Raw genomic sequence first — 27124 nt, forward strand, 5'->3', positions numbered from 1 at the left:
AGATTAACTGTTGGCTAACTTCCAAAGGAAAACACTTTATTTGGAAGGTATTTTCTTTAAGAAATGAATTTTTCACACTCTATAGCCATGCCAAACTTTGTTTTCAGTTGTTAAGACACTAGAATATCTTTAAATCTTTTCCACTCATTAATTCCAGGAGATTATTTGCACACATTTCTCAGGATAATCTGATAGGTTAGACGGCTTGAAAATATTATATCTGTACAAATTAAATGGCCAACTAAGATGTCACCATTCAATTCTATGCCTTCTTACAGTGGGACACTTGAGAAGGCCCCATTATCCAAACTGGCCTATTTATGAGTCTCTCTAGAGCAGGAGAGGTAGGAGGCAGGGAGCTGGGTCCCCATCCCGGTGGAATGCACCGCATCATCTTGTGAAAATCACAAAAGCACATCTTCCTATGTTCGCATTTCCTAATCCGTTAAATGGAGAGGAGACCTGGACCCTGATGCGGCTGTTGGGCCACCCACAAGACAGAATGAGAAAACAATAAAGAACACGACAAAGGTAAGCTTACACACTGTCCATGTGGGAGGAAAATAAAAGAAAAAGAGTGGTATTGCATAAACATCATGTAGTCTGTTACACAATGCGCTCAAAAAAAAAAAAAGCAAACAAAATAATTAAAAGGAGTTCAAGCAATTTGAATGTATATTCTCTCATGATGAAATGTCAGGTGGGTGAAATACGTTCCTAAGCCACCGTAAACTCTCCTAATACCTCGCTCTGTCCATCTCTGCCACTCACTCTGCACCCAGATCGCAGCCTGACAGCTCCATCAAATGCCCAAACAGCTATAGAAAATCTTTCATTAAATAATAAGCACCTGAAAGGTACCAGCGACTCAGTTTGATCTTAGGACATAGGTAACTAATCTAAGTTCCCAAATTAGTGAGATGTCGACATCCCCTGGAACTGCAAAGATAAAGCAGTAGGCAAGGTCTCTTTTCATCTTTGTATAAGTCAATCATAGTTGACAAATACTAGTATCACAGAGTGTTTAACAAAGTGACTGGTGACAAATGTTCAGATAAGTGACAAATGTACAGAACGGGAATGCCGACTTGGGTTTTAGGTTTCTATAGGTCTCGAAGTATCTGTGGCCAAGGAATGAAACTCCTACTTGACCAGCTATCTTCAGAGTTGGAGCCAATGAGGCCGCTAGTGATAAAGACAGGAGGTATGCTTGGACCCATCAAATAACAGATCAGCAATTCATGCCCCACTGATGGTAGGCCAGTGCTGCAATCATCTTATTCCAAAGACAGCATAAAGGTTTATACAGACGTCAAGGCTCAATGTCACTCTGCCGCCAGGGAGCATACCATTTGAGTCATACAAAGAAGTCAACACCTCAGGAAATAGCTTTCTAAAAAACATCGATTCCTCTTCTTTTTTATTAGTATCTTTTCTAATGAATTTTTTCCCTACAACAACTTCTTCTCAGAGGCTACATACCCTGAAAGTATTGTACCTTTTCAGAACTGCCTTTAAAGCTTTATATTTTATAAAATCTTTCGCCTCCAGTTCACTTCAGAATCTATAATATCCACTTGAAGTTGACTTGATCTTAATTTATCCCTACTAGAAGTCTTCTCCTCAGCTTTCTAGATATCATCTAGACTCAGCAGCATGTTCAAACAGGCAGAAAAGGATTAACATCAGGCGAATGCAGCTTAATCTCCAGAGCTCCTGCTGCATGAGCCCCTGGGGTGCTGGGAGTTGCTGGGGGTCGGTGGTCTAAGTGGGAGGAGGCACCAAGAGACATTTCTGTCAAGCTTTTCTGGGAGAGAGATCGTGAAAGGAAGGGAACTAAATCACTGAACTGAAACACTGAAATGAAAACTTACCTTTGTATCTATTTTTTTTAAGTTATTTTTATTTATTTGAGAGAGAGAGAGAGCACCAGCAGGGGAGGGAGGGAGAGACAGAGACAGAGACAGAGAGAGAGAGACAAAAAATCCCAAGCAGGCTCCCCACTGTCAGTACAGGGCCCGACGTGAGGCTTGAACCCACAAACCGTGAGATTATGACCTGCACCGGGACCAAGAGTCAAGACGATTAATTGACTGAGCCACCCAGGTGCCTCACTTTTGTATCCAATTGTGCACTAATAATTCTTTTATTCTTTATCTTTATTTTTAATTTATGCATTTATTTTGAGAGAGAGAGAGCAGGGGAGGGGGAGAGAGAGAGAGAAGGGGAGAGAGGATCCCAAGCAGGCTCCACTCTGTCAGCACAGAGTCCAGCTTGAGGCTCAGTCTCACAACTGTGAGATCATGACCTGAGCCAAAATCAAGAGTCAGATGCTGAACGGACTAAGCCACCCAGGTGCCTCTTTTTCTCTTTTTCTTAGAAGACCACCCAGCAAACAAGGTAAGCTTCCGCCCTCACAAAACCTGAAACTGCCCTGATACAGAAGCTGTATCTGGCATGTCAGAGTACTTCCCTAGCTTTTATTCTCCACTGCGCAAGTCTTCAATCTATGAGGAAATTCTGGGTCTTTAAAAACAAAAAAATAGAGGCCAGAGAATAGTGAAAGGTAATTTTAAATGTACATCTTTAAGAGAGCTGATGTTCATTGCTGTATTTCCCAACACCAAAATACAAAGGGAAGACAAAAAACAAAAAACTATAGAACTTTTTGGCTCTTTGACATTTCTTCCCCAACAACCTAAAATTTTCAAATGGATGGGACATCTGGAGTCTAAGAAGAAGGACTGTATTATTACCGTTCCCCACAACATCAGGACTAAGTGGATTTTTTTTATGTTTACGCTACTGAACATGAAGAGCAAACATTTCTCACATGACTGATAAGTTTGCCTTTAACAAAACAACCCTAACCAAAAATTATTAGGAAACAGATCAGCAGCCCCACTGGACTCTGAAGCAATGTAATTAGGTAGTCCAACACTGCATTCTGTCAGAGAACTCTGACAGCCTAATAACCAGATTGTCATCAGAGAGACACTGAAAAATGATGCTGCCTTTGTTCCAGCATTAAAAATACCACTGCTTCCTGGGGTTTTTTGTTCCGTACAAAAAGTTTTAAAAAGCTATGAGGGATGCATCCTGTTAATCTGGATGGTGTTTAAATGGATCTCTTCCACTTAAGGGGATGATGTAGGGAGATATTTATATAATAGATAGATAGATAGATAGATAGATAGATAGATAGATAGACAGATAGATATACAGAGATCTAGATATATACATAATATAGATATATAGATATACCCCAGGTATTTATATACCTGAGGTATAGATATAGATATATAACGTTTAGGAAAGAATTATTCTGAGGATCACCTGCCTGATTTGAATCATTAAAATATGATGCATTAAAAGAAAAATACAGAAGGGAATGCTTACAACAATACTAATTGGCAGTGAGCATTTAGGTGGTGCCAGGCACCGTGTTCACTTCTCTGTGCTCTTGGACCCCTCCCAGTGAACAAGAGAGAGGTGTAGTTGTTATTCTCAGAGGAGGAAAGGCAACTTAATCAAGACTAAGAAATCCACTTCCACACCCAAAGACACCAACTCTATGTTCTTAGGCACTGCAGTGTGCTGTTGAGGGCAGAGCGTTTAATTTTTTATTTTGATTGGGGTGGGGTGGGGTGTTGGGGTGGGAGATGTTCTTTTCAAGAAAATTATTACATATTTGGCCTCCCAGAAGAGGGTCATTCAGCAGGCAGTCTGACCTGTGAGCCATATCCTATGTATTGTAGGACATTTTAAGAGAAAATGTTACAGATTTTTCACACAGACATGCAATTAAATACAAAAGGACAGAAATATTAAGATATAGCCTTGGGTTTAAAAATACTTTAATTAGTCAATTATAAGAAGTTATCCACTAACCTGTACAAGAATAAACCTCAGGGAGTACATTTCTAATATGACCTTTGGAACCCTAATATCCAAAAATTTTACAGTTTTATCTATTAAGATCTAAATGAGTTATCCCACGTAAATCACTGTCAAATTTGCACATGCAAATTGTGTGGCTGAACTAGTCACTCGTAACTAAATGAGACTGATTTTTTTCCAGAACACATTAAAATATACCATACTACTTGAATGCCCAGTCAACCAACCCAGCATTATCGTTGCAAGACACTGCAAAGCTTCCCAAGGATTTTCCCATCCTATGATTTTAATTGACACTCACAAGCCTACGTTATTTCTTAAAGTTAAACACAACAAAATCATTCCAGATTTACAAACATCATGTTGAGCAAAAGACGCCACACACAAAGGAGCTTGTTCTGTATTATACCATTTATATAAAATTCAAAACCATGGCAAAACCAATTTGTGGTGTTAGAGTCAAGACCCTGGTGGCCTGGGCTGGGAGCAGGGTAGACGGCATGAGGGTGTCACGTTCTATATTTAATTCTAGATGCCAGTTCCTTGGGCATAAACTTTGTGGAAGTTCATCAATGTGTATACTGCAGATTCTCAAGTACACAAACCCTGTCTGTTATACCTCCATAAAAAGTTGACATATGACAATCATTCTCTTCCTTCAGCAATTTGCCAGCTAGACCAAGATGAAAGTATACTGTGGGCAAGAAGGTGGGCAGTCTGAAAACACACAGAACTTTGACTTTGCAAACTACAGAGCTGCTGATCCTCTCATGAGAACCTCTTAGCATTCCTTTCCCTCACAGCGTCAAACAATTCATTTGGCAATTCACTATATTAATTCCTGTAATGAAAGTGTAGGGAGGGTTGCAGTTAATCATGATGGTGCCCTACAATTTCCAGAAAATGTTTGCTGGGATTTAGGCCTGTGAGGCCTCAGCGAGCAGATTTAAGGCAAAGCTACAGCGAACTTTCACGTGACAGCTCATTAACAATGCATTTAAGAGGTAAACACTGGACACATTTTTCGAATGTACTGATTAGGTTCATTTCACTTTACTGGAAGTCAAAGATAACATGTTAAATAGATTTTCCCCCTCTTAACAGTCAATACATTAAAGAGTAGGTTAAATCCAGCTTTGTTCTTTGTTTCCATAAACATGAAATATGTAGAAAATGGAAGTCCTTCAATTTCTCTTAGCCAATCAGATTCCAGCACTTAGGGACCACAGATCTGACGTATGGTTTGCTTATCTACCATGACTAAAATACCAGGGTTCAGTTTATATACCTGTTGGGATAAAACTCATGCTATTTCAAGAAATAACAGTTGATTTGTACACAAAAAGTACCATGCAATGTATTAATGGTTTCATTTGCCCTGTTTTTACTCAAAGCTAGATCACCGGAACTATAGGGCAGGGACATTATCAATGATGGTCACAGCTGTATGCCCAGTCCATAGCAGAGTTACAGAAGGCAATGGAACTGATTACTGAATGATTCCTTTCGCCAATCTTGATGCCAAGTTGGGGATAGTTATTAAGTTACCATTTTAGGCCTGAGTTTCTTTATATTATTTTTGATATATTTAATATTTCAATATAATATTTTTGCAAGATATATGCATTTCAAGTAAGTTTATTTCTGCCATTTTTTCGATAATTTGGATTACTTTCCCTTGCTCATACCTAATATAAGAAAAGTGACCGTTATTATTTACTTTTTATTTTTTTTAATGTGTATTTATTTTTGACACAGAGAGAGATACAGACAGACAGAACACGAGTGAGGGGGGGCAGACAAAGACACAGATTCTGAAGCAGGCTCCAGGCTCTGAGCTGTCAGCACAGAGCTCGAGGCGGGGCTCAAACCCAAGAGCCATGAGACCATAACCTGAGCCAAACCAGGCGCCATGAAAAGTGACCATTATTAAGTTAAAATTATATTCTTAAATTTACAAATTATCTATTGGTGACACAGGAGCCTAAATTCTGAAAGTAATTAATTATTCTTTGTCAACAGAAAGAGGAGTTGGGCCCCGAAACTAGATGAAAAACCCAACCAAGTAATGACCGAGAATAGCAATAATAGTAAATCCTGTCTCTTGCTCAGTAACAAGTAGGAGTCTCTAACCAGCAAATAGATACATACTATAGAAACACCAATGTCTGTCTCTACAAAAAGCATAAATAATAACTTTGTGTAGCAATAGCCTCTCCGATGCATTTAGAAAATGATGTTGGCGCACCTGGGTGGCTCAGTGGGTTGAGCACAGGACTTCAGCTCAAGTCGTGATCTCCCGGTTGATGAGTTCAAGCCCCACACTGGGCTTGCTGCTGACAATTCTCTCTCTCTCCCTCTCTCTCTCTCTCTCTATCTCTCTCTCTCTCTCTGCCTCTCCTCCACTTGTGTGCACGCGCACTCTCGCTCTCTCTCAAAAATAAAACATTAAAAAAAAAAAAGAAAATGATGTGAAAACAGACCTTCAGGAATAAGTGTTCCTTTTAGCACTTCCAAGATGCACGCAACCAATGAAATACATTGTGGGGCAGGGAAAAAATCATCCAATCACAAGGTAGAAAGAAGCCCAAGATGTCACCTGGCCTGTGATGTGCACGTTATCGGCAAGTTTCATTTCATTCCACCAGCACAGGCTGCTCTTAGTCCCCTGGGCTCCCACTAGTGGCTCTGCCTGGAGACAGACGCACTCAAAGACCAAAAACCCTGTCATGTAGTCTAATACTAGCAAGCCCCTAGATTCTGATACCTCGGGCCCACTGAATACCACAGTAACTTGTTCTCTGTCCCAGCCTGATTACTATTTCAGAGAAACACCTCTCTTTGTTGTGACAATTCTTCCTGCCCCTTGTTCAAAATGGCTCAGGAGTAGATTCAGGTGCTGTTTTCGGTACATGAAATGAATATTTATTCTATTGCATTTCTGTGATGCAACTGTGGGGTTACGTGGTTGCTACTCTTCATCTGGCTGCTTTAGACACTACATCTACTGTGCACATTCTAACCAGCAACCGTGCACGTTCACATGAGCTTTCCATGAAAAACCCCCCGGCCACAAGCCTCATAGTTGCAGCAAACTGGACACCATGAAGGAAGAATCACTTCCTCTACAGTGTAACCATTAACTAAAAGAAAAACCTGGTGTGACATCAGTCATCTGTAACACAAGTAAATCATAATCCTGCAGGGTGAAGTAGGTGGCTACCTAGGAAGCAAGAGCTCAGAAGGGCTCCCTCTACCCGGATCAATCAAATTCTCGTCCTGTGAGACAAAACACAGAATTCTAAAGATAAAAGTCTGAAACGCAAATACACCCAGGTAAATTGTTCTAAAACTTCAGGAACTCACATTCTCCTTTCCCGATTCTCCTATCTGTGTGTGAGCCCATGTTCTAGCATTAATATAATATTTTTCTTTTAATCTACTCAATTTTGCTAAACTAAGTTTTCGGAAAGACAATTCCATATTGCCACTGTACATATTCACTATCGTGCGTATACAGCCAATATCACTTGCCACAAATGGAGAAACTTTAAAAAAATTAATGTGACTGGGGCTCCTGGGTGGCTCAGTCGGTTAAGCATTCGACTTCGGCTCAGGTTATGATCCTGCAGTTCGAGGGGTTCGAGCCCTGCGTCGGGCTCTGAGCTAACAGCCTACAGCCTGGAGCCTTCTTCAGATTCTGTGTCTACCCCTCTCTCTGCCCCTCCCCTGCTCATGCACTCTCTCTCAAAAATAAATAAACATTAAAAAAAATTAATGTGACTAATCCAAAAAGTGTTCACTTATGTACTATGTAAAATCATCTCCTATATCATGTGAAACACTGTAATAAACTATTGGTTGAATTTCACAGTAAAGAGTACAAAATGAGTGATATCAGGATTCTCAACACCCACCACCCCCCACCCCACCCCCCACCCCCACCACCAAACAGAGGTAGGAAGGGGACTGAGAACCTGAAGAAGCCTGTGCAAAGGCCACATGCTTGGGGCTGTAGGTGCCGTGTGGAGTGTGTGTCACAAGCTATGAGAAATCGGGGTACGAAAGAGCAGGCTGTTGCCTACTTCACAATTATTTCCATCTGGGGCTGTCCCCGTATATGTGTCATAGAGAAAGTCTACTGTGTTGTAGGCCTTTCTCCACTTCTATGCACCGTCTCCTTTACACGTCTGAGCTCACAAATTACCCATCACAAAGAAATCGCATGCTGTTAATAGGTCTCTTCATTGTGACTGACAGTGCAGAACAAATGTCAATCCCTGTGCTGAGACCGAATTTCTGGAATACTAACAGGGGTTCCCAGTAGGAGGAGACACATTACCCAGAGGTCACCCCAATAACTCCTGGAGCAAGCTCCTGAATTCTGCTGCTTCTTGCCATATTTGCCACAATGGGCCATATGTTCAAGCTCTCCCTGGCTACCTTCTCTCCAATCAGATTCTCAGTTCTCTGATCATCTTTCCACTACTCTTAACACCTAGCTCTCAGCAGAACAGGTGCCTAATTTATACAAAACACGAGTGAATTTGAATGCATCAACCATAAATGAAAGAATGAATGAGTGAATGAATGAATGAATAAAAATAAATCAGCTTTGCACCTGCATGCCTAAGGTACACCTCCAAATTATCCCAACTCTGTCCAGAATTATCAAGGGACACAGCAAAAGCCCCATCAGTATGCCTTATCAGAGAAATGACAAGTTCCCCTTCCCTTGCCCTAGCTGTACAAAGATCTACCACATTCTATCTTTTCAAATGACTCCATCTTACAAGCAGTGCAATCTTGGTGAAGTTACTTAACTTCTCTGAACTTTGGTTCCCTCATCTGTTAAATTCTGAAGAAAAATATCTGTCCCATGAGTTGTGATAAAGATTAAATGAGAGAATTAAAGAAAAGTGACTGCCATATTGCCTAGAGCTGATCATAAGCTAAAGATGCTGGCTGCATTTTTTAATAAAATCACAGTACCATGATAAATATCAATTGCATAATGGTTCTGTGTTGTTACAGTGTAACACCCACATGCTTTCGCCATCCTGATAGTTCCTTGGTTTGCTGGTGTTAAAAAGAAAACCACAGGCCCCAAATGGTGTCAGTTAGGCTAAGGTCCCAAGTCAGTAAACTGAGACTTAATACCTAACCTAACTGCAGTTTCAACCCCCAAAGAATATAACCTTTAGCCAGTCAACTTGGGGATTTAGTGGCCAGCACCAGAAAGTTTACTGAGAGACTCCTTCTACTCCCCTTAGGAGGGAGATCTTGACTAAAACAATGAATTCTTTGCGAATAATTTCCTTTTTTCCACTCCCTCTCTACCTTTAAAAACGTTTCTTTTCCTGTAGCTCTTTGGACTTCCCCTCCACCACTCGCTTAGTTGGGATGCTGCCTAATTCATGATTCATGAATTGTTTAATACAGCCGATTAGATTTTCTAAAATATACTCAGTTGAATTTTTGTTATTTAACACTAGAATCAGAGTTTCTAACGTTCACAAAGAAAATGGAGCAAATTAGCAAGTCCCAGTGCCATCAAGAGGCACAGCATCATGTACAAACGGTTCTTCATAAGTGCATCCTCCCAAGTGCATCCTGGGTCGATGATGACCACAATTCATTCCCATTTTGAAGCCCCCTACATTTTTCACTTCTTTCTCGCTCTGAATCTCCTGCACTGGTAATGCCCAGTGAGCGTCCCTCATTTCTAAATCAGAAGGATGCACACCTGCAGCCACAGGAGGGAACGTTCAGGATCTGATGCCTGTCATATTTTCCAGACAGAAAACAATCTCCCAATGCCTCTACCCAGGAGATGGTGAACTACTCTGACATCTCAGCTGTTGCCCCTCCGAGCAGATTCACACACCTTTGGTTAACGCCCCCTTTGGGCAGGCATCTAGTCATGTTTACAGTTATCCATTATGACTGGCTCTACACAGATAGTGCCTTTGGTGTCAAACTGAATGGCCCTGTAGACCTCTGTCCCAAGAGAGCCGGAAGATACAGACATGCATTAGATAAGACACAGGCAGAAACACAGCATCCACTTCCCTGAGATGGAAAGGGACTGAAGCAGACCTACTTGGGTCCTCCAGAGCTGCAGTGTGGGGAGGCCCACAGCAAGGGCTCAAAAAACCTGAGTTGCTTCAGGATCCGAAAGCTTATCAGAAAGCGTCCATAGGTGTCTGCAAGCCGATATGTCAGCAAACAAAAAGATGAACTGTTTTAAAGGGGAATCATCTTGAACCAGAAGGACGAACATGCATGCTCGGTGCCAGGGCGTGCTCCTGAACCCCTGAGCTAGTGCACATCCAGCTTGATGCCGTGCAACTCTCCATGGAAGATTCGCTCCAAGAAAGCCAAGTGGAGAAGCGCCCTTCGCCGTCTGTAATAATCTAAGTGGGGAGTCATGGGGGGAGGGGGGAGACAGTGACATGAAGAGATGGCCTCCGGTTCTCAGAACGCACCATAATGAGCACTCTGTGTTTCAACAGGGTGAACTTGCATTTCCTCAAAAGGCATTTAGACACAGCCACATAATTGGGAGTGAATCTAAGAACTCTAGAAAGAGCGGCACATTTCCCCACTGACACAGCTGTATTGAAAAATCAACCCATGGCTCTAAGGGAAATGAGAAAACACAACTGGTGATTTCTAGCAAGGCATCCAATCTTCATTTTTGTGATCCCTCAATTCTCAGTTCAAGTATAAACAGACTTTTTTCTTCCCCCTGAAGTAGGAAGAGGATTAAGCAGGCAGGACGCTTTCTGAGTTCTGCGTAGCATATGTTCATAAGCTTTCCTTTTGTAGCATTTATGGATTCATTCTGGAGTAGGGTTAAGCTGGAGCAAAGCAATTTGGCATGCTTGCATTTGCTTTATTGCAAGTGCAGTCTGCAGGGGCCACCCTGACCTGAGCGGCAAAAAAGCTTCCTGGAACCCTGAGGGGGATGCTGATTATTTTCCTTACAGGGATGCTCCAGCTGAGACTTCCTCCTTGCAAAACAGAAAAATAGCTTCATGCAAATTATCCTCAGGAAAGTGGTGGCCCCGGGGACAAGCGTGATCATTATTGCGCAAACTTAATTTCTGACCGCCGTCAAGGATTGCCCTGCAGTATCTGCACTGCCATACAGCCTCGGGGTCAGCATTCCAATCCATGCCAGCCGAAGGACCCCACTCAGTGACAGATGTGACTTCCCCATCTGTGTGTCCCCTTCTGTGTGCTACATCCACACGACGGAATACGGTGCCGCTCTGAATGAGGGTGCGATAGAAGAATTTTTAGTGTTCACAGTGCAAGTTTAAAAAGCAATACGTAATCATTTTTAAGTGGAAATGCATCCCATTTCTTTTAAACATGTCTACATAGAAAACTGTTAAGACACACCCCAAAAGGCCATAGGTGGTCATCCCTGGGCAGTAGGATCTTGAGCTATTTCTATTTTCTTCTCTTTGCTAATCCATTTCCCAAATAAACTAAAATGCGAATGCAGTATTTTTGTACCACGAATAAAGTAATTGTAAAGTGGCTTAAAGATAGACTGACATCTACGAAAGAGTGTTTCTGTCTGCAAAACAAAGAAGCATTTCCATTAAAATAATATAATTGACCTGCACCGTTAAGAAAGAACTACCACATAGCTCACAGTTCACTTGGCTACTATTATCATCACTAACTACTTCTTAAGCACCTGCTGTATCCTGTGCCCTGCAGTAGGCATCAGTACTGGGCTAAGTAACTCAGGTAATAGCTAAATTATTTACATCATTGGGACCCTCCCAGTGTTACTAAGGTTGGAGAACCTGGAAAACAGCATTTAACAAGGGCATTAATCCGTCCACCTGGCCTACAGTGCTCCTTGTCAGAGACTCTCTCCCAATCCTACTGAGAGGGATTAAGTAGAATTAAGTAGGCAGCCGGCCAGGTGGACCCTGCGCCCAGACCACAGCAGACTCCAGCAAGTGTGGGCACCTGACCTAGATCAAGCGATTCAGACATTGCCCCCCAGGAAAGGGGAACTGGAATAATTGCTGTCAGTCTCTATCCACCCCTTAAGTGGGAGAGAGGGGGCTGCAGGGACAGTCAAGGTGGCCCAGGATATGTGCAGCACAGCAGCCGGTGTGCAGGGAGAAGCAGTGGGAGAGCACGTGCAGCCCGAGTCGGTCACTGTGCTTCAGGATGGAGACAATGAGAGACAGTGTGGCTTATCCGTGTACCTGTCCTGCTCGAGAGGGTCAACCACTTCCTGGGCCAGTGTCTCAGAAGGCTCTCAGTCCAACCTGCCCTCAAATCGGTGAACTAGCTGGTGGTCTTAGAGCAAATGCTCCGTCTTGGGTTGTTTTTGTTTGGTTCGTTTCTTAAAAACAAATGATTCTGAACTGAGCGGTAGTTAGAAGGGCCAAGGCTATGACACCCTGCATGGCGGATTCCCCCTCTGGTCCTTCTTGCAGCCCTCAGCTAAAATGTCATAAACTCAAGCCCTCCCAGACCAGCAAGTATGAAGAGGTCTGCTCTGTTTTGCCTCCTGTTGCAAGAGGACTTAACTTTTAATTATATATGTGTTGTTTAGTAGTTATGACCTGTCTCCCTCCCTAGGTGTAAAATCATCAGCGAGGGCCCACATTTCTTGCACCTCCTACAGCACATTTCTGGCACATTCTAGGAGGTCAGTGGTAATGAAAGCATCAGTTAGTCAAGTACATTAGTACATACCCATTCATGCAATATACAAACAATCACTGAGTACTTAAAATTGCAAAACTTGGTCCTTTCTCCATAAGGAACTATTGACTCAAAGAAGGATATTAGGTATATATAAAGACAAGAAACACCTATGCAGCAGACACTGCTGAGGGCTTATCCAACAGCCATCCCCTCTTCTGCCTTAAAAGTAAAACTGAGGGATGCCTGGGTGGCTCAGTCAGCTAAGTGTCTTTGGCTCAGATCATGATCTCACAGTTTGTGGATTCAAGGCCCACATCCGGCTCTGCATTGACAGTGCAGAGCCCGCTTGGGATTCTCTCTCCCTCTCTCTGCCCCTTCTATGCTTGCCCTCCCTTTCTCTCTCTCAAAATAAATAAACTTTAAAAAAAAAAGTAAAACTTACATTTTACTGGAGTATCCTCCCTCCACAAAGCCATATGCCCAGAGAAAGGGAGGATTAACCCAGCTCAGGGGTAAATCCTGATTAGTTTAAGAACGGGATGGGTTATAGCTGCTCAGATATCATCTCTTTAGCCCCTAAGGCAGCCAGACAGAACAGGGTCAAGACAGCCAGACAGACCCCACTCACACCCCCAACACAGGCACACGCATGCACATACCCATACACAAGCCACGTCCAAATATGAGCAGCCTCGGGCGCCTGGGTGGCTCAGTCGGTTGGGCATCCGACTTCGGCTCAGGTCATGATCTCACAGTTGGTGGGTTTGAGCCCCGTGTCCGGCTCCGTGCTGACAGCTCGGATCCTGGAACCTGCTTCAAATTCTGTGTCTCCTCCTCTCTCTGCCCCTCCCCTGCTGATGCTCTGTCTCTGTCTGTCTCTCAATAATAAATAAACGTTAAAAAAATTTCAAGTATGAGCAGCCTCTTCTGTTTACTTAATGTGCTGACCAAACATTATCATTTTCTATGTGTACCATGACAAGAACAAATTTAGATTGGAAAGCACCAATCTAACCCAATCAAGGTAATCCCATCCCATGTGCCTGTGTATGATTTAGAAAGGAGTATGTGGCTGCAATCAGCCAAATGTCACCTAAGGAGAAGCCTGCTAGAGGGGTTACAGGGAAGGCCCCTTGTTTTTAAAACAGGATACAAAGAATAGTTTCTTATGCCAAGGGATGCTACCATTAGTAGAGATGACTCCCCAGAATGAAGCAGCCATCTTAGAACCGTTAAGGCACCTTGGTCTGAGGACCAAGTCAAAACCGTGAAGATGGCAGAGGAAAAAGGCAAGAAATGAAGACTTTAATAACATTGTTGAGCCACTGAATTAACAGAGCCTGGAGTTGCTCTGTTGGGATATCTTGTTCCTTGAGATAATTCATTTTCCTTATTCCGATGGCTTTTATTTTGTGTTCAAATGCAAGTTGGTAGAGAAATTCACAAAAGAAGTGACAATGCTTAGCAATCTGTCAACAGCTTAGTGCTGAAATCCTCTCCCTACAGCACAGTGACAACCATCAAAGGCACCCTGGTGGGACCCCAGTTGCTTGGTACCAGGGAAAAGTAGATTGAGGCTGGATTCCAGACATTCAGAGCCCAGGTTTTATAATGCCTTCCTATCAATCATGACATGCATGGGGCTCAGCAGGTAGACATGGAGAGGGTGGGAAGCTTTTTTTTTCCTTAATTCTTTTATTGTTTAAACCATTTTGAGTTGACTTTCTGATTATTTGTAGCCAAAAGCATCTTGACTGATAAATCTATCTTCATATAATTAGCAACAAATTTATATGACCTCCTTGGAGCAAAAGACTCAGGAGAAAATGGTGCAGAGATACATAGTCCTGCCCACATTCCTCCAAATCTTCAAATGATGGGTCTTAAGTGAATTTCTCCCAAAGAGGTAGATAATTGAAAGGCCAGGAAAAGAATTACCGTGCGATCATCTGATGCTCTCTCCATCATCAGAGTCATAAAGAACACCACAAATGCTGAAGCATCACCTTGTCTCAATGGGGGGGGGGGGGGGCAGCATATTTTAAGCGTACCAACTCGTACTTTTCATTATGCTTTCAGTATAGTTCCCTTTCTGATCTCAAGAACTTCAACAGAGCTTCCAGTCCCTTTATCCCAAAGCAGAAAGTACTAGAGGGCAATCTCTCAACCAAATCTGGCCCCCACTAAGGATTTTTTTTTCGACAGCCTAAATTCATGGAGGGGTACATGCTACACACTAGCAGAAAAAGACAACGATAAAAACAAATTTGGATCATGTTGTTTAAAACAGTTGTTTCCTTTAACCTTGTTTGGGTGGGACTGGACCTTCCTACTACTGGGGAGAAGCTGGAGGTTTTCCAGTTCCTTGAAGTAGTAGAGGCTGGCACTCTGTTCCCAGATAGATCTCTAGAGAGGCAACAGGACTTTTGGTGGGGATGGTGAGGACATGCTGGGAAAATGAATACTGGGTCCATGAAATCCAAAAGAGCCCAACCTCCTTTGGAGAGCACAGCAGGGCCACCCAACATTGCTTGGAAGAGGAACCTCCTAGAATAGCCAGCATGGACTAAGAAACAGAAGGTCTTTTCTTGAATGTTCTGTTTGCAGGGGCCAAGGGAAGGCATGCCCAAGATGGGCAAGTCTGAGTATTTTCAGTTAAAAAGCAATCGAGGGGTGCCTGGCTGGCTTCTGATTTCGGGTCAGGTCGTGATCTCGCAGTTCGGGAGATCAGGCCCAAGTCGGTCTCTGAGCTGGCAGTGCAGAGCTTGCTTGGGATTCTCTCCCTGTCTCTCTCTGCCCCTCCCCAGCTCTTGTTCTATCTATCTCTCAAAATAAATAAATAAACATTTTTTTAAGAAAGGCAATTGAAACCCAGAGGATTTGCAACAAGCTCTTTTCCTAGTAGACAGGAACAAAGTCAGTCCTGTTTCATCAAAGTCCTTTCTGTGTCCCATTGTTTCTGAGTGGCCCAGCAAACATTTGTTTACCCCATATTTACTCTTTGTCATCTTCCTGTGAATTATATTCCTTCCCTTTTGAGTCCCAGACCCCCATGCCCTTCTCAAGTCAGAATGATACACATACCTCATTTTGCCTGACTGGTTTTGGAATCTCCATGTCTATGTGGATTCTCCATATGGATAAAATTAAATTTGTTTCCCTCTTGTTAATCTGTCTCATGTCAATTTGATTCTTAGTCTTGCCAGAAGGTCCTTGAATAGAACGGGGCATTCTTGCTCCCCGACATGTGCTATGGCAGACGTGTAACACTTCTGCATCAATGACACTAAGTGAGCAGACACCCCAAACACCACCAAGATAGAACTTCCCAACATTTTGAGGGGGAAAATGTAATGAGGTATGTATGTATGCATGATTAAAATTCAGGCATGCAACATTCAAAACAAGTTTTCAGAATTAAACCTTTAAATCAGAATGCAAAGTCGGTTTGTATTTTTAATTGGCTTGACATGTCATGAGCTCCCAAAGGACACCACATTGCCGACAATCCCCACCAGTTATTCAGTATATTCCTGCAAGTCCTGCTACCTTAGAAAGGGAAAATTAATTGTAAGATAGACAGTTCCATAGCTGGTGGACATTACTGAATATTTTCAAAAGCATTCAAATAAAAGGCAACAAGAGAATGCTTTTATTTTAATTCTCTCTAAATAATGCCACACCCCTTCATGGGAAATGGACTATATTTACCTCAATGTGCTGTGAATTAGTGAAGACTGCATATAAAGAAACCAAGTGCCCTATATCCATGGCACTTTAAATGGTTCAGATTCCCAAATAATACAAAAGCATTTTCAAGTCACACATGGGATATGAAGTGAAAATGTTCTTGGAGGAAATCTTCTCTAATAATACTTACCTACTTCAGAGGGTGCTGGGAAGCTCTATTAACACCAACAGAATACTTTTAGATCTTCAAATAAAAGGACTATAGAAATGCAAAGTATTATTATTATAGTTCTGAAATAATTTCACACCTAGGGATGAGAAAACCCCAGGCCAAATTTTACTGCTTCTCTCCTGCCTGATAAACAAGAAATGCCACAAGCTTGGGGGGGGGGGGGGGGGCGGGTGGAAAGCAAATAGAACAAAGACATCAAAGTTTCTCTTTTCCTTGAGCTTTCTATTTCCTCCAGAAGTCATTTTAGGGGACTCAGGGAAAAAAAAAAATGAGTCCGTTTAAGGTCAGGGTTAAGTACAGAGACAATATTCTCATTGCCTTTTTTTTTTTTTTTAATCCAGATAAAGTAACTACCAACTGAGGTGAAAAAAATACACCTGTCCACTTCTATGGGGCATAGTTCCTCCAAAAGCACTGGCCAAACTTAAAAATGGCCTGATAAATCATTACCTGAATCACCTACCAGTACGATCTCACCTAGGAGGTCAGAAAGCAGCTGCTTTAACCAACAGCAGGATTTCTACTTAGCCACTGAGAACACAAGACGGTCATTCATGGCTGCTGATGGAGGTGGTGGTGATGTTGCTGGTGGTCATGATGGGGAGGATGGTGATGACAGTAATGATAGGACATTAAGAAGAAAAGTTCTCAAACCCTGCTTGTCAATGGGATCATCTGTGGAGATTTTTAAACGACAGGTTCCTAGTCCCCATTTCAGATCTACTGATTTTGAATCTGAAGAGAGACCTCAAGTCTTCATTTTGTTTTATTTTAACATGGCCATTAGGATAACAACTGAAGTGACAGTGCTTGCAAATCATGTCATGATTAAGAATACAGGCTGTGTAGGGGCGCCTGGTGTTTCAGTTGGTGAGGGTCTGACTTTGGCTCAGGTCATGATCTCACAGTACACGGGTTCAAGCCCCGCGTCAGGCTCTGTGCTGACAGCTCAGAGGCTGGAGCCTGCTTCAGATTCTGTGTCTCCCTCTCTCTCTCTGCCCCTCCCAGGCTTGTACTCTGTCTCTCTCTCTCTCTCTCTCTCAAAAATAAATAAAAGCATTACAAAAAAAAAAAAAAAAAGAATGCAGGCTTTGTAGACAGACTGGCTGTAGTCTAATCCCAATTCTGACACTTATGAGCTATCTGACTGAGCAAAATACTTCAACCTTAAGCCTCAGTTTATGCAACTATAAAATGGAAATGCCGTTACTAGCCACACTTCATAAGGGAGATGCCTAGGAAAGTAAGCAAATTTTGAAAGCTTATCTTAATTCCAAGGAAGACCAAAAGTTACATGTTAAAGAAAACAGTGCTAACCAGACCAATGTGATAAGTATTACATACTGATTTAAACAAAAATTGTGAAAGAATTATGTTAAGAGGCTATGGGGACCAGAAGCAGTGAGGGTGGGGAGTGTCAAAGAGCTATTGCTCACACTGATACAGCAGGAAAACACAGTATAAGCACATTATTTGGAAACAGAGATAAACACCGGAAGTACCAGAACTGAAAGTTGCCCACTGGGGGATGGGCGTTGGAAGGGTGGGAGAAATGCAGGAGGAGGTAGGTGTTGCATTTTTCGATATTTGCTTTTTAGTGCTGTTTTATTCAAACCATGTACATAAGCTGCTTTGACAAAAATAAAAATGAATTTTAAAAGATAATTCATAACGTGTATAATATTATATGTCTTCACACACTAGGGTTAACATAAGCTTTTTCAGTCGACCCAAACCTACTTTTTAGAAACTGATGGCTATAATCCCTCCAAATGCACCACCAAAATATCTAGTTCTTGAAAGTGTGCCGTCACCACCTACTATGTCCCTGGCGCACTGGAAGTTCTAAAAAGGCATTTGCTGAATTGAACTGAGGATGGCAGAAAGACATGTAAGTATAAAGAAAGAAGTTCCTCTGTGCCATCAAGGTCACATCAGGAAAGAGGCAGCAGCTTCACCTGGGGTGTTTGAGGTGAATGGAATAAAGGGTGTGGGAAAGGGTAAGGGAAGCCAGAAGGGACAGTCCAGTACCATACAGGTAGCAAAAACAAAACTGTCGCTCCCCCAGACTTAAAGGGGCAAGGAGAAGGAGCAGTTCCCAGAGAGCAGCGGGAGCTCTAGCCACAGAAGAGGGGCCCTTGGCAGGAACTGTGGCCCTCCTTAGAGGGTTATAGTCACTACCAACCAAAGTGTGGCAAGGAAGGTAGGGAATAATATTCTAACCTTGAATTCTCGGATTTTCACCCAGTGCCTTCCATGGGCTAATGCAAGAAAAAGCTGGAGAGCTAGGAAGCCCAGGTAATGCTGACAACAGAGGTTAGCCCCCTGGGGCACAGAGCCTTTCAGAGGAGCAAGAAGCTGGAGGCACAGAGAATATCCAGCACAAGCAGTAGGCAGAGTTCTGTTTTTATTTTTTATTTTCTTGAAGTTTATTTATTTTTGATAGAGAGAGAGACAGAGCACGAGCAGGGGAGGGGCAGAGAGAGAGAGGGAGACACAGAATCCGAAGCAGACTCCAGGCTCTGAGCCGTCGGCACAGAGCTCGACTCAGGGCTCAAACTCACACACCTTGAGATCATGACCTGAGCCAAAGTCAGGTGCTCAACCAACTGAGCCACCCAAGTGCCCCTGGTTTTATCTTTGGTTTTAAATTTAAGTCCCTTTTCTACTCAGCCTTCTAAAAAAAAATAATAACAAATAAAAAGTAAAAAGCCCTTGATTTTTCAATGTGTTTAATAAATATAAGTGGCATCATCATCATCACCTAACACACTGATGTCACGCAGCATTTGATAGCTGGCTAAGCACTTTCACACACGTTGCCTTTATGTCATCCCTCAAAACAGCTCTATGCAGTAGACAGGGCAAGGCTTACCCTGATTTTACAGGTGAGGTTAAGACCTTAAGAAAAGTTAGGTATTTTGCCCAGAATCATAAAGTTACCAAGAGCAGAGCCCAAGCTCTTAACGATTCAGTTAGGGCTCTTCCCACCCATACAATGCTGTCAAGCTACTTATTCACAGTGAGGAGTGCACAATTGATGTTCCTGTGGAAAAAAAAAAAAATCATCAACCAACTTTGTTCTAGGCACTGCACAGAACACAGAAGCAGTCAACAAACAAGACACCAGGGGAAATGGAGCCCACTTGCCCATTCCGTTGTCAAGAAACCACAAGCAACGCCAGAGACGAAAATAATTGAGTTTTCAATCACATTTTACACATCATTGAAAAGAAGGTGTTCAGTAGGGCAAGAAAAGTGTTCAACAGAGGAATAAAAACTCAGGGAAAAGCAGAAGAATCTCTCACAAGTTTTGTTTTGGGAGGCTGGAGTAGGCAGAAGGAAATCACAGTCCCTTTACAAGCCACCTGCCACAGAGAGACCAGGGCCCCAGAAACTGGAGGGAAGACCTCTCTGCTTCTCTTGCCCTTTCCACCTCTACCCCTGCGTATACACACATCCTTTGAGAGCTCAGAAAAGCAGCCACAAGTGACTTCTTTGTGCCAAACAAAGGAGTAGTGGGAAGTCCAGCAAAATAGCCCATTTTTGAAATACTAATTGAGAACTCTGCATCTTTTGTGACCTACTGCAAAATGTTCAGTTACTTGCCCATGAGGGAAGAAAGTAATGAATGGTATTTTAATTGTAAACCTCCAGACATCCTCCATTTATTCCAAATCTAGCTCCCTGATGTGTAAGCTACTCTACCAGTTTAGGCTTCTGTAGTTGCAAAGCAGTAGAAGACAGTTGGCTAATTTGAGGATTATTGGAAGGAAACTAGGGACTCAGCAAATCCAAGGCAGACTGGAAACTAAGGCTTAGCAACCATCAGTCACCGAGACAGACATGGAGACTGGGGAACGGGAAGAGCTAAGGTGGCCCCAGAGTGGAGTAGATATTTTCAGAGCAGAATGCCAACTTGGAAAAAGGAGAAGAATGCCGCAGCTCAAGATTCAACTTGTACACGAGCACCCACCTAACCAAGCTGGTGATCACGCCCCCAGCCCTAGGCTGAGTGTAGACTCCTGGTTACAGTTCCATTAATCAAATCACCTTAAAAGGAAATAAAGGTGCTGTCAGGAAGGGGAAACACATAAATACTGGGAAAGAAAGCGGAAGGACAGAGAAGTCCCTCTATACTTACCAAGACTCCCTTCAAAAATTCCTTAAGAATCTAACTAGCTAGCAGTTAGATCACTAATTTCTTAAGACGACATTAATTAGTAATTGTCTACACACAGCTAAAGAAAGTGTTTACCGTGACGCCTACAAACCTTCAACCTGACAACATTTTACTTCCAGAGGTCTCACGTCTCACACAACCTGAAAGCTCTCTTTTCGTGTGATTCCTAAAGAGAAGGCAGAATTGGTCCTTCTCTAGGCACAACATGCTCTTCGGAAACATCCTGAAGCATCCAAAAAGCACAGACTTGTCAAAATGTCTGATGAATACATTCAGAAGGGTGCTGATTTGATGACAATGACGATGATGGGAATATTAGGAAGAGCAGCTGCAACTAACATGTACCGAGTAGTTGTCATGGGCCAGGACAGAGTAATCCATCTACCCTCTGCAACATCCTATGAGGAAAACAGTATTATAACCTCCTTTTCACAAACTAGGAAACTGAGACACAGAGCGGGTAAATGACGCATCCATGGTCCAATAGCTAATAAAGGCCAAACCGGGACTGAATCCATGTCTGACTCCAGAATACCAATTTAACAACAGATTTTTGCTGAGAGCAGAGGAAATGGACTGTGCTGGGTGAAAACCCTCTCCAAGAGAAATGTGAGCCCCATAACTGTACCTAAAGATCGCAAGGTTCTCAAGATTGCTACAATATCACCAATTCCAAAAATTGATGAGAATTTATTTCTAAGAAGCTATCAAGATGTGGTGCAACGGTCCAGAGATAGGCGGAGTTATATGGCTGAAAGCCATTACAGAAGAAGTCCAGGCCAACCAGCTTTCATGGGCTGGAGTTTAGTCATCCCAAAGCAAATCCTCAAAACCGTGTTTTTATAGCTTGTTTTGATCATTCAAGAGAAGTTTTCTCCAATTTGCCTGTAAAATTCTTCTTCACCCTCAAAATAAATATTAAAAACTCAGACCCAGAAGTAGATCTGTCATAAAGTTGGGAATAACTTAAAATATAAGGTAAATCAAAATGGCTTTTCAACTTTAACTAAAGTGGTCACGGTCATGATTGCTGTAATAAAAACGACAGGAAAAAAACCTAAAATTGTCAAAAACATAATTGATGATGAAAACAAATGGAAAATTATGGCATATTTCACCCTGGCCACCAAAGACTCTTGATGAAACTGCAGCCCTATAATTCCCCAGAATGAATTCTTTAAATTAAAATACTTCATGCAGAACAGAAATTAAACAATGAATCAAAGAACAATGCCATGTAGTGGTATGCGTATAAATATACCTAGCAAAGAGGAAACAATTACATTTTTCCATGTAAAAAACCAACTCGATTTTAATGTGTCACAGAAAGGTGCTAGGTACTTTTCCCATTGCTTCCCATTTGGAAGTTCATTTCCGGTAACTCACTTAGGGTCCACAGAGACTGGGCAGGATGAAATTAGCTACACCAAACTGGCTGGCTTTCTCCTTCCTACAAAACTAGGTCCTCCACGCAACTGCACAACTGATTTGCGTGATAAATTTCATCCAGCCCAATTCAAATGCCACTCTGCATTTTAGTTTAAATGCTTTATTTGGCCAGCTGGTTTTATTTAACCATCGACTAGAAGCAGTACGAGTGCATTCTTTTTCCATCTAGCATTAATCTTAGTAAACTTAGCTCCAGTGGAATGTCTTAACTGCTAAGAAGAAAGCAAAAGTCAGCAAGCATACAATTGCATTTGGCTACCCTCAGCACATCATTTTATTTCCTCCTGCTCTCTGCTAACTATTGCTCAGCACTTTTGCCTAAGAGGGAGGACAAGCAGGTGGTTAAGGAAGTTGTCCTGTCAGCTATATCTTTAATCCAAGTGTTTAAATCTCTGAATAAAAGAAAAATCAATGTTGTAAAGGCAATGTTTGTCAAGGCCATGTAATAAATACACTTACCTTTACAGACTGTTCTCAATGGATTTTCCTCCTTTGCTGAGCTTCAAAGCTACAAAGAGATAAAAACGAAAGTAGTGAGTTATCTGTGAGTAAAACACCAAACATTTTCTCTTCGAGTCTCCAAGTAGAATCTCCATATGCCATGGTATGTGGTGCTGGCCAAAGAAGCCACTGATAAAACCCATGCCTTGTACCTCCCTCACAAAGAGGCCGATAAAAGACACCCTCATCAAGTGCACACATCTACCCAGAATTGAATCACAAAAACCGGCCAGACCTACAGTGTTTTGGGTTGTGAACTCCTCAACAGAATGGGAATGGTTTATAAAGTGCAGAGATGAAAATGGAATTAAACGTTATGCAGCACACACAGTCTGACCAGGCATTTTATTTGCTTACTTCTTTCATTGTCATCTTTCTTGCACACTCGACTTCCATTTCTCTGCCAAGTTTTATGTGGGGAAGCCTGTTCCATATACACAAGGTGCATGGCCTTTTCAATCTAGACCTCGCCACTTGTTCCCATGAGTACACATATGCAAGCTGACAGGCACAGTCCCCTTTCTCATGGTAGAGAAAAGCCCCCCAAACGGAGGAAACCCCGCTTGACATTTCAAATAAAAATCTGACTTGTTAAATTAAACTTCCTGTGACTAAACCATGCCACATACTGAGCACACAGGGGTCCACATGACAAGAGGTGTGGTACATTATGGTTTTTTTTTTTTTTCTTAAATGTTTATTTTATTCTTGAGAGAGAGACAGCACAAGCAAGGAAGGGACACAGAAAGAGGGGAACAGAGAATCTGAAGCAGGCTCAGTGCTAACAGCAGAGAACCCAATGTGGGGCTCGAACTTGGGAACCACAAGATCATGACCTGGGCCAAAGTCAGACATTTAACCAACTGAGCCACCTAGGCGCCCACATTCTAGTTGTTAAACAATATGGCAGTCCACCCTTATTGGAGGTTTCACTTTCTGTGTTTTCAATTACCACCAGTCAACAGTGGTCTGGAAGTAGATGATCCTGCTACTGACAAATTATCAGAAGGTCAAAGTAGCCTAAGGCCACTCATGGTGCCTACGTCATTCACCTCACTTCACTGCATCTCGCCAGCCTCTTACCATCTCACATCATCACAGGAAGGGTGAGTACAGCACAATGAGATATTCTGAGGGAGATCAGAACTGTTGCTCATCTCTTACTACGCCTAACTTATATACCAAAAAACCATAGTATATACAGGGTTTGGTATTCACAGTCTCAGACATCCACTGGGGGTGTCAGAATGCACCCTCAGTCAATAAGCAGGGATCTACTGTAGTAATAACATTTCAAGGGGCTGATTCTATATCAGTACATCATTACTCATATGATGACTCCATGTGGTCAAAAATAATGGAAATATTGCCTCTTTCTGTCATTCTCAGCTAGGTCCCAACATCCCCTACAGGTGTAATAGTTGGCAATGGCCAAGTAATTCATGGTTTTCCCATGGTTCTTTCTCTTTTCCTTCAGTGCCCTAAGTACCTGCATTATTAGCTCTTACCAAAGAACCTAATACCACTGATGCATGACCACTAAAGAACATAACCAAACTTGGGCTGTGATGTAAATCTTGGAATATTAATGCAGGAGATAAAGACCCTCTATGAGACAACATCAGAAATTTCCCCTTCCCCCTGTATTACATGGATTGCAATAGATTTGGGGGAAACATAATTTGGAGAATACTAGATAAAATAGTATAATATTGCATTTTGCAAAATATTAGAGATTTGTGGTCTGACAACTGCCTTTCCATTTTAAACACACAGAAATGCTAAACAAAATATGATGATAATTTAAATACATATATATCCAAATAGTCAAGTTCAAAAGAAAGGGAGAAGACAAATATGAAAAGAAAATGAATGTAAATTTTCGAGAATGAGACATGAATCCTCTTGAAAAAAAGGCACCCCAAGACCTCAGCAAGATAAATAAAAGCAAATCCACAGGTAGATACATCAGAAAGAAACCACAAAACACCAGAGATAGAAAGTCTTAAAGTCAATCAGAGACAAAAAACAGATTCCTTGCAAAACAACTTGTCATCAGCAAAAATAAAAGCAAGGCAGCAACGGAATAACATGTTCAAAGTACTAAGGGGGAAAAAAGTTCAACAAAAATTCTATAGCCATGCTAAACCAATTATCATGCAAGAATGACAAAGAAATAAGGACATTTTTCAGGGGGGAAACAGACTGTTTTCTGTTTACAGTAGTGGACTTTTGCTGAAAGAAATACTAAAAGACATAATTGAATAAAAAGGAATTGAACCCAGATGGAAGGAATGAGTATCAAAAAGCGATGGTAAACAAAGAAATTAGCAAGCATGATGGTTAATCTAGTTAATTTAATAATAAATAATGGGTATTGAATAATAATTACTAAGCCTTGGTTGTAAAAAACCAACAACAATAATTTTTAGGGTTTGCAAATAACGAGAAATGAATGGTTGGCTATAATTATATGGAATAAGTGAGGGGAATGAATTGCTTAAAAGGAAGAAACAGATACTGATAAATTGTTAAAGATATGCATTAAAGTTACCGACCAACTTGTTAAGGATAACCAGCATTTCTTGCTCTATGTATATAACCAAAGACACCTTGCATAGATGCTCACAGAGATGCATACAAGAATGTTTAGAGCATCATTGCTAGAATGCCAAGAACTCCTGAAAACAACCCAAACATCTATCAACAGTACAATGAATACATACATTTTTACAGTCTTACAATAGGGTATTATACAGCTTGGAAAAATCAGTGAAATAGTTACACACATCAACATCTATGTCTCTCAAAAATATGATATAAAACAAAGAAGCAAGTCATAGAAGACTAAATATATTATTCCATATATACAACATGTTCAAAATGACAAAAATACATACTATCTTGTTTTAGAATATAACAAAAGTGCCAAAAACCATAAAGAAAAGCAAAAGAGTGATTTACACAGAATTCAGGCTACATTTAGCTTGAGGGCAAGGGAGGAGATATAATAAGAAGCATTGGGGAAGATTCTGGAATATGGCAATGCTCTATTTCTTGGCCAGGAGAGAGGTATCTCTATGTTCAGTTTATTATTTTCCATAATAATTACAATATAGTACAATAACTATAAACAACTGTAAATATGCACTTCCAAAAATTATTTTGTATGTATGCTCTATTTCACAATTTTAAAACATGTACGAGTAATCAAAAGAATAGAAATGTCCAAACCAACTAAGGGAACAATATAGTGAACAGAAAACTCAGCCAATTCTCTGCAGAACACTGGAATGGAAGCAAGCAAGAAGCAAAGGAAAGCACAATGCGTAGAAAATACAAAAGGAGATATTTAAAATAAGTTCAAATATGTCACTAATCAGAGTAAATGGACTAAGTACATCTGTTAAAATAAATTTTTTAAATGGATATTTTTAAACTTTGCTATATGATGTTTACAAGAAACACATCTAAAACATAAAGAGAGTCTGAAAGGAAAAGTATAGAAAACTATACACCAAGCAAACAGGAACCAAAAGAAAGCTGAGACCTTCACTGGGGCTGTCAGCTGAAATACCTACATGTGGCCTCTCCATGTGCCTTGAGTCCCCCAACATGGTGGCTGGGTTCCAAGGGCAAGAGTACCCAGAGAGGGAGTCAGGCAGAAGCTGTATTCTTTATGGCCTAGGCTTGGAAGTCACTTGAACACCATTTACATTTAACACCATTTGTGACAGGGCACTCACAAACCCCCATGGAAACTCAAGGAGAGAGAAGAAAGGCTCCAACTCTTGGCAGGAGGAATATTGGTCAGTGCTCAGCGAGAAGAGCACACGGGACTGGATAGATGCATTGGTGTGACCACCTGTGGAAAATGTAACCTGCCACGGCATTCTTTGCAAGTACAGGTAGAGCATAAGCCACACTGACCACATGTTAGGCCCCAAAGGTAGTCTTCGCAAACATCAAAAAACAGATACCAATCAAAGTTCTCTGATCACGGTACATTAAAGTTAGATGTCAATTATGAAATCATATTTTTAAAACCTGTGTTTGAATATTATAATCTTCAGGACAGTTTCCCTTGCAGAGCTGGGGTTGGACGAGACCACTGAACGAATCCCACTGCACAAGGGTTCTCATCTGAAGCCCAAATCACCACTTTGGTTGTGGATATATTGAATTTGAGGTGCCTGAGAACTATCTAAAAGAAATGTCCAGGTAGGGAGTTGGATACGTGTCTCTGTGACTCAGAGAGGAGGTTTGGGAATGGTGAGTTATCCAGGTGTAGGAAGTAATGTGATGTGAGTATGGATGTGGCTGTCCAGGGAGACGGTAGCAAGTAGGAAGGGAAGATCTGATCCTTGAGGACTTTCAACATTTAACACCTGTGTTGAGAAGGATGCTGCCCATATAGGAGAGAGAATAGTTGCCAGAGAAGTAAAACAGAAACCATTAAGTGTCACAGAAAGGTCAAGTGA

At 41.7% G+C, this 27124-nt stretch overlaps 1 protein-coding gene across 1 annotated transcript in view; it reads right to left on the reverse strand.

Annotated features, from left to right (window-relative positions):
• FHIT (fragile histidine triad diadenosine triphosphatase) overlaps positions 1-27124 on the reverse strand; it is a 1435036-nt gene that overhangs the window by 1378899 nt on the left and 29013 nt on the right. Inside the window, exon 2 of the mRNA XM_030307140.1 lies at positions 22602-22650. The gene's annotated coding sequence lies outside the window, so the exon portion shown is untranslated. The remainder of the gene's footprint in view (positions 1-22601; positions 22651-27124) is intronic.

Source organism: Lynx canadensis, chromosome A2 (assembly GCF_007474595.2).
Source record: "Lynx canadensis isolate LIC74 chromosome A2, mLynCan4.pri.v2, whole genome shotgun sequence".
NCBI lineage: Eukaryota > Metazoa > Chordata > Mammalia > Carnivora > Felidae > Lynx > Lynx canadensis.